The sequence below is a fragment of the Peromyscus eremicus genome, chromosome 6 (genome assembly GCF_949786415.1).
Source record: "Peromyscus eremicus chromosome 6, PerEre_H2_v1, whole genome shotgun sequence".
Lineage (NCBI taxonomy): Eukaryota > Metazoa > Chordata > Mammalia > Rodentia > Cricetidae > Peromyscus > Peromyscus eremicus.
The window spans coordinates 109,099,255-109,113,320 of record NC_081421.1 but is presented as its reverse complement, the minus strand read 5'-3'; positions in this window follow the sequence as shown (position 1 = coordinate 109,113,320).

Here is a 14,066-nt window from a genome sequence, read left to right as displayed (position 1 = left end):
GGCAGGTTCAGAACCGAGAGCCTCTCCGTCTCTAGTGCTCACCTTCTGGACTGAGCACTGATGGTTTCTTATACTCCAGAGTGACTCAGCCACTACGCACTAACCAGAGAGGGAGGAGAAGGAAGAGAGAGAAATGAAAAATCGAAAGAGACAGGAAAAAGAAGGCATAAAGCCAGGAAGGAAAGATGAGGAGGAAAGATGGGTGAAGTATAAACATAAGAGGAAAGCAATGATTGTTCTAGAAGGACAATGAGGAAAAAAGATGAAGGGGGAAAAATATCACCTATTCTGAAATGAATCTTGTGCCGAATCATTTGGCATCATGTCCTGATCCTGAATACAATTTTTAGTGCCTTATTTTTAATCACTCCTTTGTGGGCAAAGAGACAGAACTTCCTAAAGAATTCTAGAATTAGCTTGACTAGGGTTCGAGCATGGTTTCCTGTTTCAGATGCTCTGAGTTGGGGGGTGGTTATGAAGAGGAATGGATGAAACTGTGAGGAAAGAGAAGTGCACACTGATGACGGGTGTTCGAGTCTGAGTCCACATAAGAGAAAGAGTGAAATTAAACAGGTTGGAGTAAGTCTACCCGCCCTTACCTGCCAAGTGCTGGGGTGAGTACAGGACTGTGCTACCAAGCCCTGCAGATTTCAACACTCTGGAAGGAAAACATATCAACCATTAAGGCGAATGAGAAAACAAGAATCATCAAAAACACATGCATTAGGTTTTAAACTGGCACAATCAATGAGAGACAAGTGTGTGTGTGTGTGTGTGTGTGTGTGTGTGTGTGTGTGTGTGTGTGTGTGTGACAAATCTTTCCTAGGGAGGTGTAAAACATACATGTACTCACCCTAGAAAAGGAACCCATAGCAGACTTAAGTAATGATTGTACCAGAGTCCAACTTGGTGAACGACTGAGATTTTATTGGGGTCACTAAGAGGAGTGAAGTGTTATTTGCAGGAACAAGGATGACTCAAGAGTGGCCTCATCACCAGGCTTCATCCCTGGAGCTCTCTGCATGGCTTGCACAGGAGTCCACAGTCCCAGAGACCTCTCTACAGCTTGCTGGTCAGTCTCTCTTGAGCAGTTGCTTACGGCTTCCACAGCCCTGGGGAGAGGTCCTGGGGAACTTTGCAAGCTTCAGGGTTCCCAGACTTGTGACTCTTGTTACCTCCTGAGTTTGCGCAGTCTCCCCTCTTCCCTCTGGAGTGAGTGTTTCAGTTCAGAGGAAGGCGCCTACAGAGACACTTCTCACTTTACTGCCTGTAATGAAGCCTGATTTCACTTTTGATATTTGTAGCAGCTTTCAAGTCCATACTCATCCCTGTTCCTTTCATGTCTTCCATTTGATTAAATGTATGATGGATCTTGCACAGTCGCCATTAATATTGTTGGCCAGGCGTCACCTTGATCTTTCAAACCGTTTATGTACCTCCTTGAGAGTGTGTCTGAATCTCCCCAGCAAGCCCTATTTTTTCAGTAGTTTTCTCCTTCCCTCCAGGTATGGCATCACCCATCCACATCTGAACCAATTTTATGTAAATATTACAGCTAGTCATTTAGTGTGGTAGCCATTGGTATCTGCAAGCATGGGTTTCAGCAAAGATCAGCACGCCCTAGGGCTTAGTTTGCCTTGCGAATTGGTCCTGCTGACTTCTCATGAACTTGTACTTTGAACTGCTGCCTTCCGGCTAATGAGCATCTCTTTTATGAGCTGTGATGCCACCTCTATGCTAGCCTGCATTTGGAGCTAGGCTGCTTATTGCTGCATTTGCTGAATATTATGAAGCCTCTATTACAGATTCTAGAAGCAAGACACTCAACTCAGTGTGAATATAACAATGTGGTGGTTAGAATAAGAAATGCCTCTTCTGGGCCCATGCACACTTGAGCCACAGTTTTTGGTGGTGTTTGGGGGAAGTTATGGAACCTCCGGGAAGTTAATCCTGGCTGGAGGAAATACATCATAAGGTTTTTTTGTTTGTTTGATTGTTTTGCTTTATAATCTCACTTGGCTACTTGTTCTATGTCTTTCTCTGTGTCTGTGTCTGTTTCTGTCTCCATCTCTCACGGCTTCCTGAATCTGTCACCCTGCCATGTCTTCCTCACCACCATGAACTCTTCCTCTGGAACCATACACTCAAATGGCCCTCTCTTCCTTAAATTGCTTCTGGTCATTGTGTTCTATAACAGCAACAGGAAAGTAACTAATACAGGTGAGTGTGGAGCAAGCCACAGCTGAGAGTCACTTTAAGGAGGAACTGACTTTGTGGAGGACCTGGGTGTTGGTTTCATTCTGTAGCAAGCTCAGAAGACTGATGTTTGTTTAATATGGCCTCAGTTACGTTTCTCTTCATTGTGACAAAAATTTGTGACAGATTAAACAGGGAGGGAGGATCTCATCCCCTCTCACTGCTTTATAGCGAGGAGGGGTTGGTGCTGAAGTGGCTCTGTCTGTGGAAGGCTGTCATTCAGCATAGTCACATCCTAGCAAACAGGAGGCCGAGACATGAATTTAAGCATTATGTAAGACAGAGGGTCTTTAGACTTTGTAGAGCAGCCATTGTCACAGGGAGGTGACATCCTGGTGATGATCCTGATTGGAGACTCTGAGAAAGAACTTACATATGAATGGAGGCTCTGTCTCGCACACAAAGTATACTCATAATTTTTAAAAAGTTACATGATCATATTGGAAACCCAAAATTTACTAAACAATTATCATCCATCAAAAAATAAAAAAGGATACCAACTAGCTTTGCACCTCAGTAACATAGGTTGATTCTAAATTAATTTTAGCATCTGCTGACTTATATCAATCAGCAAACTTTTGTGGGCTTAATTAATACTACTGCTCAAGCAACAGCTGTATGTGGAATCTTGGTACATTTAAATGTGGTACCTTACACATGGGGGTGCCACTAAATTTAAACTTCAAGCTGTTATGCTGCCGTGCAAGTTTCCCAATGTAAAACGGAGGAGAAGGTGGTATTCCTTGCTATAATCATCAAAACAGTTGCCTTGCGAAAATTCCCCGGAGTTACAGCCCTAAACCATCTCATGTAACAATAAGTTAAAGACTGGGCACCTACAGTTCCTCTTCTGTTGTCTAACTAAAATAATAAACACAGCACAATTAGAACTAAAACAGCTCCTTCAAGGATTGTGACCCACTGTACAAAAGCTCCTTGGGGAAGGGATAGTTCGATGCACTGTTTCGCCTTTATTTCCCGATTCGAGTTTCTTGGTCCTTGTAGTGTAAAAGCTGTGGGATCTGGCATAGTAAAACATACACATTTGGTCTCAGCTTCTGGTTCCTAACATAGCACCCCTGACTGTTATTTTTTGAATGATGAGCATGATATACATAGAGCTCCTTAATCCCTGAACACTCTGGATATAGGAGAAATTTTGTTCTTCTGAGGCAACTTGATGGGGTTTCTGATACTTTCAGCAGGACGCAGGACAATTGGTCCCCAGAGACCATGCCATGAGCGGGGACTCAAAGCTCTCGGTTTCACTTACTATCTTTTAGGGAGGGATGAGGGGTTGGAAATTCAACTGATGTGCCTGCCCATCATGCCTATGTTGTAATGATTCTCCATATTGTATCTCTCTAGTTTGGGGGTCTGGAGACCTAGGTTGGTGAACACACCCGAGTGCTGGGAGGCTACACTTCAGTTTAACAAGGTCAGACTCAGCTGTTTCCAGGAGCTATCTGGACCTTACCCTGCATCTTTTCATTTAGTTGTTTATTTTCATATCTTTTTAACATCCTTTCAAGTTAACCTGAAGTGGTTCTCTGAGTTCTGTGACCTAGCGCAATAAGTGGTCAGTCCTGAGGAAAGGTCATTGAAATGGCTGCTTTACCTCTGTCAGAGAGTTGAGTAACCTATCATTCACCGGCTTTGATTAGCTTCTGATGTGGGAGGCAGTTTCATGGAACTGCGCTATGGGTTCTGTGCTTGCCTTGAGGTAGTTTGTGTCAGAACTGAATTAAATTGTAAGAGACCAAGCTGGAGTCCATGCGGAGCTGGAGAATTGCTCAGTATAGAAAACTGACATGTTGAATGCGAGAAAAACCTATGCTAGTTATTCTTACAGGGGATTAATATCTAAGATTAATCACCCAAACAATCAGTATATAAATAAGCAAATGAACTATACAGACAAGTCTCAAGAGAAAAATTATACAAATGGTCAATTAATACATGAATAAAATGTTCCCTATTTTCAGTCATCAAGGAATGTAAATCAAAATTACATTGAGATACATCTCACCTCAGTCAGAATGGCTACCATTGAGAAAAACAAACCACAAAGTAGCTGCTGCAAGGATACCCTGAGTGTAGCGCCCTTGTACACACTGTTGGTGGGAATGTAAATTAGTGTAGTCACTATGGAAATCAGTATGAAGGGGCTTCGAAAAACTCGAAAAAGAGTTGTCAAAGGCTCTGGCTATCCTGCTCCTGGATATATGCTCAAGGGACTCTAAGTACACCACAGAGATGCTTGCACATCCATGTTTACTGAGGCACTGTGCACAGTACTCAGCTATGGAGCCAGTCTAGATGCTCAATCTAGACTGGATAAAGAAAGTATGATATCTATCTATCTATCTATCTATCTATCTATCTATCTATCTATCATCTATCTATCTATCTAATTTATCTATTTATCTATGTATCTATCTATCTATTATATCTATCATCTATCTGTCTATCATCTATCTATCATCTATCTATCTATTGTCTATCATTCATCTATCACCATCATCATCTATTTACCTATTATCTATTATCTGTTATCTATCTATCTATATCTACCATCAATCTATCATCTGGCATCTATCTATATTATCTATCTATCTATCTATCTATCTATCTATCTATCTATCTATCTCAGCTATCTACTATTATGCCATTAAGAAGAATGAAATTGTGTCATTTGCCCAAAAATATATAGAGTTGGAGATGATCTTGTTAAGTGAAATAATCCAGACTCTTCAAGACAAATGTTGCATGGTTTCTCTCATTACAGAATCTTGGCCAAGAGAAAGAGTGTTGAAAGCAGGAGGAGGATTATTTGAGAAGAGGAAGATGGCCAGTAGAAGTGGGAAAGGGGTCTGGGGAGGGTAATGGGAGTGAATCATATCGAAGCATATCACATACAGGTCTGAGAATGTCACAATGAAACCTGTAATTTTGTACAATGAACAACCACTAATAAAAAGAAGCAACACTGGACTAAACTCTCATTTAATAAACTTAACTCTGGTACATATTCAATACCCCATTTCCCTACATGGTTCATTTTCTTCGTGTAACACTTTTGTAGCTATACTTTTTTTCTGGTATAAGAAACATGTTTACTTGAAAGAGCAGTTCTCAACTTCAGATGGAAGAACAAAAAACCCCAGGACAGCCAAAACAATCCTAAACAATGAAAGAACTGCTGGAGTTATCTCTACCCCTGATTTCAAGTTGTACTACAGAGATAGAGTAATAAAACTGACACCTTGATTAATGGGATCGAATTGAAGACCCAGACATAAGTCCACACACCTATGGACACCTGAGTTTTGATAATGAAGCCAGAAACACACACTAGCAAAAAAGATAGCATCTTCAACACATGGTGCGGGTCAAACTGGACATCTACATGTAGAAGAATGCAAATATATCCATACTTATCACCCTGCACAAAATTCAAGTCTAAGTGGATCAAAAGCCTCAACGTTAAACCAGATACACTGAATCTGATAGAAGAGGAAGTGGTGGAACAGTGTTTAATGCACTGGCCCAGGAAAAGACTTTCTGAACAGAATACCAATAGGGCAGACACTAAGATCAACAATAAATGGACCTCATGAAACTGCAAAGCTTCTGTAAGGCAAAGGACACCATCAATAGAACAAAACAGTAGCCTACCAAATGGGAAAAGATTTTTACCAACTCCACATCTGATAGAGGGCTAAGATCCAAAATATATAAAGAAACTATATATTTAAAAACTCAATAATCCAATTAAAAATGGGGTATGGATCTAAACAGAGAATTTTCAATAGAGGAATGGCTGAGAAACTTTTAAAGAAATGTTCAACATCCTTAGCCATCAGTGAAATGCAAATCAAAACTACTTTGAGATTCCATCTTACATTTGTCAGAATGGCTAAGATCAATAATACAAGTGGCAGCTCATGCAGGTGAGGATGGTGGAGCAAGGGGAACACTCCTCCATTGCTGCTGGGGTGCAAACTTGTACAGCCGCTGTGGAAATCAGTGTGGTGGTTCCTCAGACAGTTGGGAATCAATCTACCTCAAGACCCAGCTGTACCACTTTTGGGTGTATACCCAAAGGACACTTCATCTTGCCACAGAAACAGTTACTCAACCATGTTCATTGCTGCCCTATTCAAAAAAGCCAGAAATTTAAAACAACCTAGATATCCCTTAACAGAAAAATGGATAAAGAAAATGTGGTACAGTTACACGATGGAGTATTACTAGACTGTTAAAAAAATAAAATTGTGAAAGTTTTGCAGGCAAATGGATGAAATAGAAAAAATCATCCCGAGTGAGGTAACTCAGACCTAGAAAGACAAATAAGGTATATGCTCACTTATAAGTGGATATTAGCCATTAAGTAAATGATAACCAAGCTATAATCTATAGACCCAGAGAGGCTAGGTAGAGAGGAGGGCTTTAGGGAGGACACATGGATCTCCTGAGGAAGAGTGAATAGAATAAATTTTATGGGTGGACTGGGGGTTCAGTGGGGATGGGATCAGGAGGGATCAGGTTGGGGGGATCGGATGGAAGGAGGGAGTGTGGAAAGAGATGGCTGGAATTTGGGATCATGTGAGAGGCAGTGTGGAAACCTAGTGCAGTAGAAACTTCCTGGAATCTATGAGGGTGATCCTAGTGAGGACTCATGGTAATGGGGGACATGGAGTCTGAACTGGCCATCTCTTGTAGCCAGGCAAGGCTCCTAGTGTTGGGGCTGGGTTACATTCAGCTGAGTTGTTGGCAGGGGTGGGAGTGGAGGTGTTGGGGGGGATCTGGGGGCTCCTATGGAGATCCCCAAACAACCCAGGCTGATGCTAGGGTAAAGGGTTGCTCTGCAAAGACTGACATGGGGCCACATTGCTGGCTGAGAACAGCATCCACACAGCTCATTGAATGTTTTGAGGTTGAGCTGGTGTCTGAATGAAGCCTTCCCCCCTATGCTCTAGTTTCTTTGGCTGGGGAGGGTACTCTGTGGGCTACTGAAGGAGAAATGTGGGCAGCAACCCAGCCAAAAAGCCATGACCTACAATCTGTGCTGTGTGCAAGAAGTGCTAAGGCAATGGTGGCGCAGAACTTGTTGGTGTGGCCGCACAATGTCTGATTTAACTTGAAGCCCACTCCACAAGAGGAGCCTATGTAGAGAAAAAACAATCCATTTCTCATAGTTACCATTTATTTCACCACAATTTTAATTGCAATTTTTAGGCGATAACAATGCCAATAAAAAATTGGCTAATAATATTACAGAAAGTTATGTCAATTGAGAATTCTCCTTGCAAAGTTGAAATTTTGACCTTGAAGGAAGTTGGGGGTGGATTCTCACTTCACAATATAATAATGAGAGAACGTGAAAGAGGGGTCCAATGCCAGGCACTGTCACAACATTGCCTTTCTACAGACTCTCAAGTGATTCTGAGGTGGTTCCTCCTAATGGAGTGGCTAATGTGGAGCCACGTGTTTCTCGCACATGACACAGTTACATTAGATAAGAAATCACGCTCCTTTTTTTCTGTTTAAAAAATGTAAATTATTCTAATACAGTGTTAAATATGAAATTTGTATTACAATACATAAAATGTGATTAAAAAATTTAAAAATCCCTTCCAGCAAAAGAAAGTAGAAGTTTATATTTGTGTATCTTTGAAGTGTAAGAAAGGCCCTAGTCAAAGATATATATATATACATACATATACATATATATACATATACATTATGATATATTTATATGTCTCTCTCTATATCCATGTGTGTGTCTGTGTTTATCAGAGGTGAAGCTTGCTATTCAGACTCTCCTCTTTCCCTGTTGAACAGGGCAGGGTTTTGTTCCCTTTCTTGTGTAACCTCTTTGATCTTGTCTCTGGGGGTGGCATTCAATCATCACCCTACACCTATTACTTCCTGTTGGGGTGTTGTAATCCCAAGCTCCTGTTCTAAAAAGGCCTGTGCTCTCAGAAAATTATGGGGTTCTGAGTCAATTATCCACTTGTATGGCTTCTAGCTTCCTCCCATATCCCACTTTCCTTAGGGTAATGAATAGGCAAGACCAAATATAGGTTCTTCCATCCTTTGACCAAACCTCTTACCACCAGCCTGTATGGGGCAGGATGGCGTTACAGTATCCACACCCTTTCCTCAGGATCAGGATGGCGTTACAGTATCCACAACCTTTCCTCAGGATCAGAATGGCATTACGGTATCCGCACCCTTTCCTCAAGATCAGGATGGTGTTACAGTATCCACAACCTTTCCTCAGGATCAGGATGGCGTTACAGTATCCACAACCTTTCCTCGGGATCAGGATGGCGTTACAGTATCCACAACCTTTCCTCAGGATCAGAACGGCATTACAGTATCCACAACCTTTCCTCAGGATCAGAATGGCGTTACAGTATCCACAACCTTTCCTCAGGATCAGAATGGCGTTACGGTACCCGCACCCTTTCCTCGGGATCATACATGGTCTAGTTCTTGAGCTTACACTGTGGCAGGGAGCCAGAGACTGAGTTTCCTTGTGCCTGACAAGAATACAAGGGCCCTCTAATCCGTGTATGGAGGCCTTCAGAAGACCTGGTGTGTTGGGGCATCCCGTCAAATCCACCAGGTGTCTCTGGAGAACTGAGCACAGCTTACAGGAGGATGAGACACACTGGTGCTGTTTCTCTAGGAACTATGTCCCATGATAACTTTCCCAAGACTGGGAAACAAGTCTCTGTTATGGGCCGCTCTGAGACTATATCCTATACACCTGGGAAGGCCTCTCCCACGAGGCTCTGGTCTTTTCCCAGACACCCAAGCAGGTTAAAAGAACAAATGATCGACTTATTTTTCTTGATCCCGTGTTGGAAGGAATGTCTTGCTAACTGGCAGACCCAGTCTATATTCTCAGGAGAGAAATGTCTACTAAATGAGTAGAAAGGACACAGTAACCAAGAAACCAGAAAACCAAGTGAAGTAACCCAAACAGTGGGGATGTCTCCAGCAGAGCCAAGGAGGAGTTCTGAGAATGAGGAGAGCTGAGTGCATCTCCACCATCAGGGAAGTGCGGGGAGGAGGCAGTGTATGGCAGAGCCAGCAGCTGGGACTGCCCCAGACTTGGAGCTGAGGCACCATTGTTGAGGCCCAGAGCCATCCAGATCATGTGACACTTGGTTCTTCTGGCGCTGTAGTGCCCAGAGGCTGAGGCCGGGACCCTTGACCTCTGAACAGCAGTGAGAATCCAGATAGCCCCTCGGTTCCTAGTGCCCACGACTGTGTGAGCAGCATTGGGGAAAGCAGGAGGAAGTAAAGGAAGAAAGGGGGAAAAAGGAAGAGAGGGAGGGGCTGCGGAGGAAGGCATGCACGTGAGGAGAGAGAGCACAAAGGAACATGTTCCCCGCTCCTGTGAGGTTGGTAGTCTTTCCCGGGACCTGCTGTGGCATGTGGGTGGGTGTGATTTTACAAGGAGCTTTTTGATGCAAGATGGTTTTCTTGCATCTGGTTCATTACCTGATCTCGGCCCACAACCGGATTATCCAGTCACCGGAGTCTCCAAACGTCATCTCCCTAAAAGTATGTCGCCTGCCCTTGTTCACAACTTGGAGTAGTTACTCTCAGGCACCCCAGAATGAGTAGAAAGCTTACGAGATTAGAAACAAAAATCCTAACCTGCTTTCTGACTCACCGACTGACAAGGGGCAACTATCTGGGTTCCATGGGCACCTCGAAGGGGTTTCACGATCTTATGTCCCAGAATAAGGAGCTGAGCAGAGACCTGTGGGTAGAAGCAGAAATAGGAGCTTATTAGGAAAACACACATTTCCAGAGGAGAAAGGGGCCGGAGCAAAAAGCAACACCCTGCTGCACAAACTGAGGGACTTTTGTGTCGCACAGTACAAGCTTTCTGGCTCGTTTGCATAATTGGGCTTTTGTCTGCTTGTTCTAGCTGTGCCATCTTGCACCTTGTTCCTCATTAGCGTTTTAAATCTCCACTCAGGTTTGTGGATTTTAATGTGCGAGCTCCAGGTCTACAGTTGGAGCGCCTATGATCCTGCTCCAGTGGCTCCAGCCACGTCTAGTCGTCCTTAGCTGAAGATTTCCAGCCTTCCCCTTTGCACTCTGTTTAAGGCATTTCTTATGGGCTAGTTTTGTAGGCTTTGTGGGTAAGGCTTTCTGGATCTCACTCTCTGCCCCAATTAAGAAGAAAAAGATCTGTGGCTTAGTCATTTTTATAGATTCATTAATTCTTTATGCAACTAATTACTATCGCCCACTGAGAGCTGAATTCGAGATCATTACTAGCATTTGAAAGGCAAACAGGATAGCTGAATTTACTATTCATTAAAGTGGCTGCTGTAGATTTTTGGTTGGGGACTTATCCCTTTGACCAAGTCTGATGACAGAGGAACAGACGGATGAAAGGTGGCAAACTTTTAATGCAAATATTTGGAAAACAAAACAAAACACAAACAAGGAAAGACGGCAGCACCTGCATACTGAAGTAAGATGAAAAATTTGGGTTATCCTACAACACTCATTTTGAGTCAGAAGACATTAGAAATTTATGTAAAAAACACATATTTTTAGCATCTTGGTTACATTACACAAAACACACTTTTGTGGATGAGGTTCCTCTCCCCTTTAGTGTCCCCCAGTCACCATTAATTAATTCTGAAGTTCAAATGATATGAAAGACAATCATACAAATAGGCATAGCTTGAGATATCCCAGCAGCCCAAGGGAACACTTGTACTGTTATCAAACTTGGATGCTGGGTATCTACATATTCCTGGTAGTTCTGTTCATGTTTATCTGCTTTACAAGATCTGCAAAACCATTCAGACCATGACAGACAACACCATGCCGATGGTGAACAGCTCTGAGAGTGAGCTGTGTCTTTGTGGTGGAAGGGGGTCATCCTGTTACACCCTGGACTTGGTGTAGTTAACTGCTGCTTTAACTTCATTGTCTCTTAGTTACAGTCAGTCCACACTCAGAGGGGCTGCGATGGTCTGACTCCATCTCTGTGGGCTCCATTAGTCACCCTCTAACTCCTGAAAATCTACAAGAATGGGGACCATAGGAACTACTCCGTGTCCTCAGACTCACCTTTCACTTATTGTTTCTCCCTATTCAGGAGCCAAAGACCCCTCCCCCTTTACTTGACAATTATACAAATAAAGCCATAGAAGCACTTTTGGGGACCTTTTAGATAGGCCCACTACAGGAGCAAGCCAGTAGACACACCCGAACCCCTGCCTCGACTTGTAGAACCCAGATTGATTTTCACCCCCATTTCCTAACAGCAGTTAGCGCAGTTAGCGTTGTCTCCTCAGGGAGGGAAAGGAAATGCTGAAAGCAGGAGATTGCTAGCAGGAGATTGGCCAGGCAGTTTTCGGGTAAAGGTGTTCCTGAAGAGTGGACAGTTTTCTTTCCTGGCTAGAAGTCAAAAATGTTCTTGAGTATGTAAGCATCCTGGTCCTCGAAAGAGGCCAGATACGTTTCGGCCAAAATGTCTCTGGTTCTGCCATGACCAGAGGCTGGTGTCAGAAAGAGGAGGTCTGTTTGTTCCATGTTCCCTCCCCCCTGAGGGGGGAGTGTGGCTGAAATGGGGCACCTGGGCACCTTGAATCAGCTCCTCTCCCCTTCTTCCATCCTTCACCCAACAAAGCCTTGTCAACTTCAAGGCAGTGGCCCTTGATGGCATCCCACTTCCAGGACCCCTCCTGTAGCTAGGGGCTGCTTTCTTTCTTTCTCTTCAGCTTTCTGTAATAAAAATAACTTTTTCCCCCCTCTCTAAAACTTACCTTCTGGGGTCCGTGAATTTCATTCTTTGAATTCAAAAGACAAGAATCTAAAAGCCACTAGCTTGGGGTGGCTTGAGTTTCCAGGGCCTTAGTTCCCGAAGCAAAGCACAGGAACTGAGAAGGGCTCCCTTGCTCTCAAAGACACCCCGATGTTCTCCTGCCACTGACTGCAGGTGTCTCCTGGATCCTAAGATGCTTGAGAATTCAAGCTCCACCCAACGAGAGCTTCTAGGGAGTGACATGATTTATACCTGGCCTGGCAGGGTGTTGTTGGGTAGAAAACTGGCAGAGATTACAGAGGCAGCCTGCCACATAGCTCCACAGCTACACTTTTAGTTCTTCTGGAGAATTCATCATTCTCCATGAGATGAAATCATGAAACTGATTTCTTTGGCAACCCAAGTCGGCAAAGGCAGAATGTTCACACTGACTTCCTTGCTAGCTGCCTGCTGATTGGTTTGCCTACCCACTAGCAATGTGCACATCCTTTTTATCGTCCTCAAATTTTCTTCTCTTCAGAGTTTTTTCTTTCCTCTCTCACCTGTCTCACTTGTTAATGTTTGCACCCCTGACCAACTGAGTCTCATAAGCAATTACATGTTCTCTTTTTAAAACCACCCAATGTCTTAGAGTCAGTCCTTGAAGACTGAAGACAGCTTGTATCTGGATGGTCTGAGAGGTATTGCAAGGGTTAGTATGACAGATGTAGAACTGGAATGGGCCAGCAGTTCTGTATCATTTCCAATCAAGCTATTTCAAAACACCTCAATTTCTACCTTACAATGAATATGATCTTACCAGTCAGTTAATCATTTCAACATAAAGACTCCTAGATTTATTTGTTTGTTCACTTATATATGTCAAAACAATCATAACAGGCATGTGCATTTGCAAACTACCTTAATATTGTGGTTCATTTTTAAGCTTAGTAATATATTTTATCATTTGAAAAAGTTGTATGACATACCATGATTTAAGGGAAAAATGTTATTCCATCAATAACAACTACTGGACACTTTGGCTGTTTCTAATTTGAAGAGTTACAATCAGTATTTATACAAGTGTCTTTGAAGAAAAAGGTCCATTAGACCATCCTGTCTACCTTATTTCCCTAATCTCATCCACAGCCATTCTGCTTGTCCTCTGCATGCTACAGTAAGTTTGAACATTCCGTCTCCAGTCTCACAGCATTTGCATAGGTTCTTCCACTCCTAGAGAATGTGCTCAGCTGCTCACGGCCAGACCAGTTTCTACTCAGCTGAGACCTCGTGGACTCTTTAGACTAGGTGGGTCATGATGTGATGGCATGTTCAATGAACATCTTGACGTACACAGCTCTACTGTGACTGTATGCTCTCATATTTTCCCCACACTTTGACATGTGCAGAGCGCCATCTATTTTGTGTTTTGACAACCTATGATATGAACAATTACATCATTACTTTATTTAGTATTTCTTTTTTCTTTTCTAAAACAATTATTTTTGTATACATGTGTTCGAGCACTCACAATGTGTGTGCATGCTTCTGCCACAGCACATGGAGGAGCAGAGCCAACTTGGTTGACCCAGACTTTTCCCTCCCATTTTTACATGGGTCCCACAGACTGAACTCAGGTTCCTAGACTTCCCAGCCATCACCTTTACCCACTGAGGTATCTCACTAGCCCATAACTTAGTACTTTTTATTTGGCAAGATACTTTTTTCTGACCTAGTTAATTTTCCACTGGGATATTATATTATCATATATTATTAATTTATAAGCATTCTTTACATATTAAGTATTTATTACCATTTTCTAGGATATATATATATATATATGCATATATATATGTTCTATACATTTGTCTTATGTCACCGACATCCTCCCCCACTGTTATTTCATCATATTTGTCACAACTTTTTAAAAATTGGTGATGAAAGCCTAAATCTAGATACAAAACTAGGAACACATTCAGATACCTCTTTTGAAAGCACATGTATTTTTAAAACT